The 6,790-nt window shown below is 46.1% G+C and overlaps 1 pseudogene; it reads left to right on the plus strand.

The window, feature by feature from the left end:
• LOC149046788 (uncharacterized) overlaps positions 1–1,243 on the plus strand; it is a 2,983-nt pseudogene extending 1,740 nt beyond the window's left edge.
• The last annotated feature ends 5,547 nt before the right edge of the window (positions 1,244–6,790 follow it).

Consider the following 6,790-nt stretch of genomic DNA (forward strand, 5'->3'; position numbering starts at 1 on the left):
CAGTCAAGCGAAATGACTTAACAAGCGGCACAAACAAAAGAGAGACGCAAAATATGGAAAGAATGGAAAAGCTACAAAGGGCGTGAAGAAGAATTGCAGCAGATGCGGAACAACAAAGCAACATAGGAAAGAAGAATGCAAAGCATATGGTCAAACATGTCACCTGTGCTCGAAGCCGAATCATTTCGCATCTGTTTGTCGCTTTAAAAACAAGCCAGCAAGCGGAAAGACAGTATCCAGAGGACACAAAAGCGTGAAGCAAGTCACCAAAGAGACAGATACGTCCAGTGACTCTGATGATGATTTGACCGATGATGAAGATCCACTCTTTAAAATTGAAGAAGTCTCCAGCGTGAAGACGGCAGGCAAGCAACTCAACACCAAGATAATCTTTTCAGACACAGAAGAGTTATACAACACCGAATTGGAATGCCAGCTAGACACCGGTGCCATGTGTAACGTGATGAGCCTGCGCGACCTGGCTGTCATAAGCCAAACAGGAGATCCACCACTGAGAAGTAGTAAAGTGAAGCTCAAGTTGTTTGATGGTTCTCTAATGAAGCCTTCTGGTGTAGCCACCTTAAAGATACATCGAGACAATAAGACCCAAGAGTTGGACTTTCAGATTGTTGAGACTGTAAACAAGCCTCTTCTATATGCGGAAACATGTGTGAAGCTGGGACTGTTGAAGCTTTCCTTAACAGGTACAGCGCAAGTAAACAGTATGGGTACAGAGCCAGTAAAGTCTAGTGTCCCACTAACCAGAGAGAAAATTCTAGCTGACTACAAAGATGTGTTCAAAGGACTTGGTCACATAGGAGAGTCCAGCACCTTTGTTATCGACCCAAACCATCCCCCAGTGCAGCACGTGCCCAGGCGGATACCTGTAACTCTACAAAAGGAAGTCAAGGAGAAGATCGCAGAGTTGGAGAAGAAAGGCATCATTCAAAAGGTTACCGACCCCACAGATTGGATCAGCAGTATGGTCATCATGTCCAAGCCAGGAAAGATAAGAATTTGTCTTGACTCCCGAGATCTGAAAAGGGCAATCCAGAGACCTAAGTACCAGATGCCAACATTAGAAGGGATACTCCCAAAACTCAGCAAAGCAAAAGTATTTACCACACTTGATGCGAAAGATGGCTTCTATCAGATCGGATTAGTTGAAGAGAGCAGTAAGAAAACAACCTTTCTGGACTCCCTTTGGCAGATACAGATATCTAAGAATGCCATTTGGTATTAGCATGGCTCCCAAGGAGTTTGAGTGTAAGCTACACGAAAAGCTTACCGGATTAGAAGGCGTCAAAATTCTTTGAGATGATCTACTAGTAGTCGGATATGGAGATACCCAGGAAGAAGCTGATGCCAACCACGATGAAAACCTCAGAAAACTCCTAGACAGAGCCAGAGAAGTCAAACTCAAGCTGTAACGATAGGATTTCTAGTTATCGAGTTCTTTCATGCTTGCACTTAAAAAATACAATATTCAACGTAGAAAGCTTAGTTCAGCAAAGCGTAAACGCCACCAGTTCTCCTTCAGTCACCCGTAAACAGTTGTTATTAGTGTTGAACTGTAACAGCCACCTGTCATGTCCTTTTGTGTAACTGTTATTCACCGGAACTCTTTAAAAGTAATTAATGTTGTAAAAGGCGAAATTCCTACTTAGCCAATAGTGTAGTAGATTACATGATCCTTTAGATTATTCATGGCATTACGTTATCCATGTACGTTAGGTTTAAATACGACTGTTCTGTAAAGCTTAGCAGTAAGAGAAGAGAGGAAAAAGAGAAGGAAGAGAGCGGGGTCGAACCAGCCCTGGCCAGGTCCGTTCTGGTCAAAATTGTAATAGAGCTTGCAGAATAAATCTACGTTGGAGCCAACCCTGTTGTTGTTAGTCATTCTCTCAAGGATAGTCAGCAGCTGTAATAGATTCCGGTTACCTTCCCGCAGCCAGCGAGTGCCCCCAAGCAAAGCCTTTACCCAGAAGAGTTTTTAAGAGCTGTCCCCATCCGTCCATTCATTTGTGAAGGCAAAACCCTGTTTTCACACTGGTAGAGGAGAGCGGCAATTACGGAAAGACTATCAGAGAGAGAGAAGTTCTTCACGAAGAGTTGGTTTGACCCCTTGGAGCGAACCAGAAAGAAGACGCCCAAGTAAGTGGAATTACATAGCAAAACGGAAAGAGAAAAAAAAATCACACAACAAAAACGAAACAAGAAAGAGAGAGACCGTTACCCATTTCATGTCGAGGTTTTTCAGAAAGAAAACAAACCCATATAATTTGAGAAGTAAGGGAAAATTACGTGGGAAAAACACGCCATCTGCGAGAGTGGACGCCTGTGTTGAGACCAATTTACCATTTGACGAAAGTGACATAGCCCCGGAAGTAAGACAGGGATCAACCGCCGAAAAAGACACTGATTCTGAGCCATTAGAAAACCATCAAAGAGACTCTGAGAAGTTTAACAGGACCAACTTGGAACTTGTAGATATCAGCAAAGTTTCTACTAGCGAAGACAGATCTGACAGTTTGGCGCCACCGTGCCCTGGTAATACCGAGGATACTGAGGAAATATACACTTTAACAGAAGAAATAGACATTTTCCAGGAAGAGGAAAATTTTACAGATACCGCCCTTGCGACAGGTGAACAACAGGTACCAGAGAGTACATTACACCTCATTGATCATACGTCATTCATGCCACCTGGTACAACTTCTGTAGTGAATAACAGTACAACTTCTGCTGGACAACAGTTGCCAATTCTTACTTCACCTGGCGACATTTACGAACATTTCCAGCGTGGTAGTTACGAGGGAGGATTACTCTGTGACGACTCTCCCAGCGCTGATTCGAGTCCCTTACTCGTAAGCCTTACTGACCCTGATACCAGTTCGATTACCTCTAGCAGCGCTGATAGCTCAATTTCAACTACCATGGAGGGAGAATACATCCGTGCCCTTCAGGAACTCGCTCAGAAATTATTGAGTAAGGATGTTCACATTAATAAATATCACGGATATGAAAACGAGGACATAAACTGCTGGTTTGAGAAACTAGAGTTGGTTTTGGAGTCTAAGGGAATTTCACTGGATGTTCCAGCTGCCAGAACACAGCTCATTAATAACCTCGCTGGGCCAGCAGAAACATTCATGTTTGAATTACCGCCTGAGGAGCGAGGAAGTTTTATGCTTTTAAAACAGGCCCTGGTGAAACATTACTCGACTAAGGACCGTGCTTGGGTTAAGCGACGGAGGCTAGTTGCTCGCCGTCAAGGCCCCCACGAATTATTGTCAGATTATATCAATGATATGCACGAACTATTTAGCGGGCTAAACATAGCTGAGGTAGACAAAGTCACGTATTTCACTGAGGGTCTAACCCAACCCCTGAAAATTAAAGTGCTTGAGCGAATGCCAGAAACACTTTTACAAGCAGAGGAAGTGGCTAGGACCGTTAATTCGATATCTCAATGTGAGAATACCACTAAAGAGGGTGACCAGATCGAGCGATTGATCGAGGTGCTCAACCGTAGCCAGCAGGTACCAGCTCAAGTACCATCTAATCGTGCCCGTAATACCCTTCAGCCTCAACTTGTTCAAGCTCATCTTGAGAAATTGACTCAAGGACTGGATGGCCTGATGCCTATAACCACACAGTCAAACAAGGTTGCTGCGTGTTTAGAGCCCCGAGGGAACTATGAACGAAAACTGGACGAGCTTACAAGCCTTACGCAGTGTATGGAGGGTCAGTTACAAGACCAAATTAAAAACCTAGATCGGCGATTTGACGCACGCATAAATGGTCTAGCGCAACGCAGACAAGGTACTTGGGGTAACCGAGAAAGATCAAGAGATGGCAGACCAGTATGTTATCGCTGTGGAATGATGGGACACTTTCAGAACAGTTGCCCCCAAAGAGATACTGACCAGCGTCAACTGGTACCCAGGTACCCAAACACCGCTCCTAACAACAATGTGCGTTATTCCGCTGGTCCACAGTCACGCTTGAGAGTGCTGCCTTCCGCGCAGAGTCAGAACCATGTTGCTGTTCTGGGTAATGACGGCGTTGCTCCTTCGGGACATTACATGATAGATGCCACGCCAAACAGAGCCCCGAATCTGCACACCGAAGAGCCCTTTTACCATGAGCCTTATAATGGAATGCATTATAACTATGACTACTATGCTGACGATCTAGAAAATGATGAAATGGATGAATGGCATTATGACTATGAACATTATAACGCCGATCTAGCTTACGATGGAGTAGGTGACTTTGATGCGGCACCATATGCCGAAGACCCAGTGCCACCCTCCAGTACCTCATCCATACGGAGAGAGTCCCCCCATAACTCATCAACTCACCAGTTTCAGCCATACTTCGCCCATTTGCGCAACGAGGGCCCCAGTTACTGCCAAGAGAGGAAATAGGAAGATTTCACGCCACCTCCCGAATCGGAAACTGCGCCCCAGTTGGCCGACCATTTTGAGCCACCCAGAAGTGTGCAAGAAGGCCCACGCCCTAGAGATATCTTGTCACAGACGACAGAAATGCCATTACAGAATTTTTCAGCCTCTAATGATGTCCCCACAGAAAATCCAGATGCTGCAGAAAATTTGTATGAAGCGACTCACCCAGATCATCGCAAAATGACTGAAGGCAAGGGCACATCAAGCATTGACGTCAAAAAGGAGGTACTATCCACTGCGAATCGCCATATCGCCAGTAGCACGAAGCTAGTGCCGGCCTGTCAACCAGCTATAGGGACCACACCAGAGTACCAGTCCCTTCCTACTATCCCTGGCAGTGGTGACATTACAAGCACACCCCAGAAGAAATTGGCTGCCAACTCCGCCCAGAGGGACAAACCCGGAGAACTTATGGTCGAGGTGGGCATTAATGGTAAAACTATGCGTTGTCTAGTGGATACTGGAGCAGCCATATCTGTGCTAGATGCAAAGCACCTCGCAGACTTATATGATGGGAAAATACCACTCCTTAAGCCAAGCGCCATGGACTCAATTCGAACTATTAGTGGTCAGCCTATGCCTATTCGGGGAGTCCTACAGACTGACATCGAAATTGCTGGTGGTCTATATCCTTGTGACTTCAAAGTGATAGACGGATTGGACTACAAAGGAGTCCTTGGCCGAGATTTCTGCTATGCCCAACAGGCACAAATCAGTTTTGAAACTCTAACAATTGCCTTGAAGAATCCCCCGACAGTACTCTTTTCGGACGATTTAGTGGCAGTGGTAGCACCGTCAACGTACATTATTCCAACCAGAAGTGAAGTAGTGTTTCCAGCTAGTATACCCGAAAAGACCGCACCTGGTGTTACCGGTCTCGTAGAATCCTCTCCACAAATGGCAGAGCGTCACCAGCTACAGGGAGCAGCTGCTTTGGTAAAGATTGCAGATGATCACACGGTGCCGTTCCGTCTCATTAACCCGACAAGTCAACCACTCACTCTGCAAAAACGTGCTACCTTGGGCACTTTTTCCGAAGCCTACGGAGATTCCAGAGTACTCCCTTTTAAAGAATCTGCTACGGATCCACAGAATCCAGGAACATTGGACTCATTCCCAGCTGATCTGGATAATTCTGCACTGTCGTCTGCGGAACAGTCGCGTCTGTGAGAGCTCCTCCAAGACTACAGAGATATTTTTGCTATACACCCCGACGAGCTTGGCCGCACTGACATCGTCCAGCACCATATCGAGACAGGTGACCACCCGCCTATACGATCACACCCTTACCGGGTGCCACATACTCAGAAAGAGACAATAGAGAAGCACATTGAGGACATGCTTCACAGTTACGTCATCCAACCGTCTGTATCTCCATGGGCCAGTCCAGTAGTTCTCGTGCCTAAATCTGATGGTTCTTCCAGATTTTGTGTGGATTTCCGTAAGGTTAACAAGATAACCAAAAAGGATTCTTGTCCTCTACCGTTGATATCCGAAAGCCTTGACGCCTTAGGAGGAGCCAAGTTCTTTTCGAGTCTTGACTTGGTTTCGGGATACTGGCAGGTTGAAATGGACCCCACTTCTTGTGAGAAGACCGCTTTTGTCACGCATGCAGGACTGTACGAATATACCACAATGCCTTTTGGGCTCTGCAACGCCCCTGGAACCTTCCAGCAATTAATGGAATGTGTTCTACGCGGACTCAACTGGCAGATTGCACTCATCTATCTTGATGATGTATTGGTATACTCTCAAAACTTCGAGGACCATCTACACCATCTATGCTTGGTCTTCGACAGATTCCACGAGGCTGGCCTCAAACTCAAGCCAAGTAAGTGCTATTTTGGGCAGGTAAAATACCTGGGTCACGTGATCACTACCGAGGGAATACAACCAGATCCCGAGAAAGGCAAGGTCGTTCAGGAGTATCCTGCTCCAAAGTCCATCAAAGAGGTACGAGCGTTTATGGGCCTGACAAATTATTATCGTAAGTTTGTCAAGGGGTTCGTTCAGGTTGCCAGTCCATTACATGATTTGACAAAGAAGGGTGCGTCGTTCCTCTGGACTGAGGATTGTCAAAAGGCTTTTGACACGTTAAAGAAGGCCCTCACTGAAGCTCCAATACTTGCCTATCCTGACTTCACGCAGTCTTTTCAGCTGGCCACCGATGCAAGCAATGATGCCATAGGCATGGTCCTTGGCCAAAAGCAGAACGGAAGAGAAGTAGTCATAGCTTACGCAGGAAGGAAGTTGAATCCCGCCGAACGGAACTACAGCGTCACGGAACGTGAAGCCCTGGCAGTTGTTGAAGGGGTTAA

The sequence above is a fragment of the Pocillopora damicornis genome, chromosome 4 (genome assembly GCF_964200805.1).
Source record: "Pocillopora damicornis chromosome 4, jaPocDami1.2, whole genome shotgun sequence".
NCBI classification, from domain to species: domain Eukaryota; kingdom Metazoa; phylum Cnidaria; class Anthozoa; order Scleractinia; family Pocilloporidae; genus Pocillopora; species Pocillopora damicornis.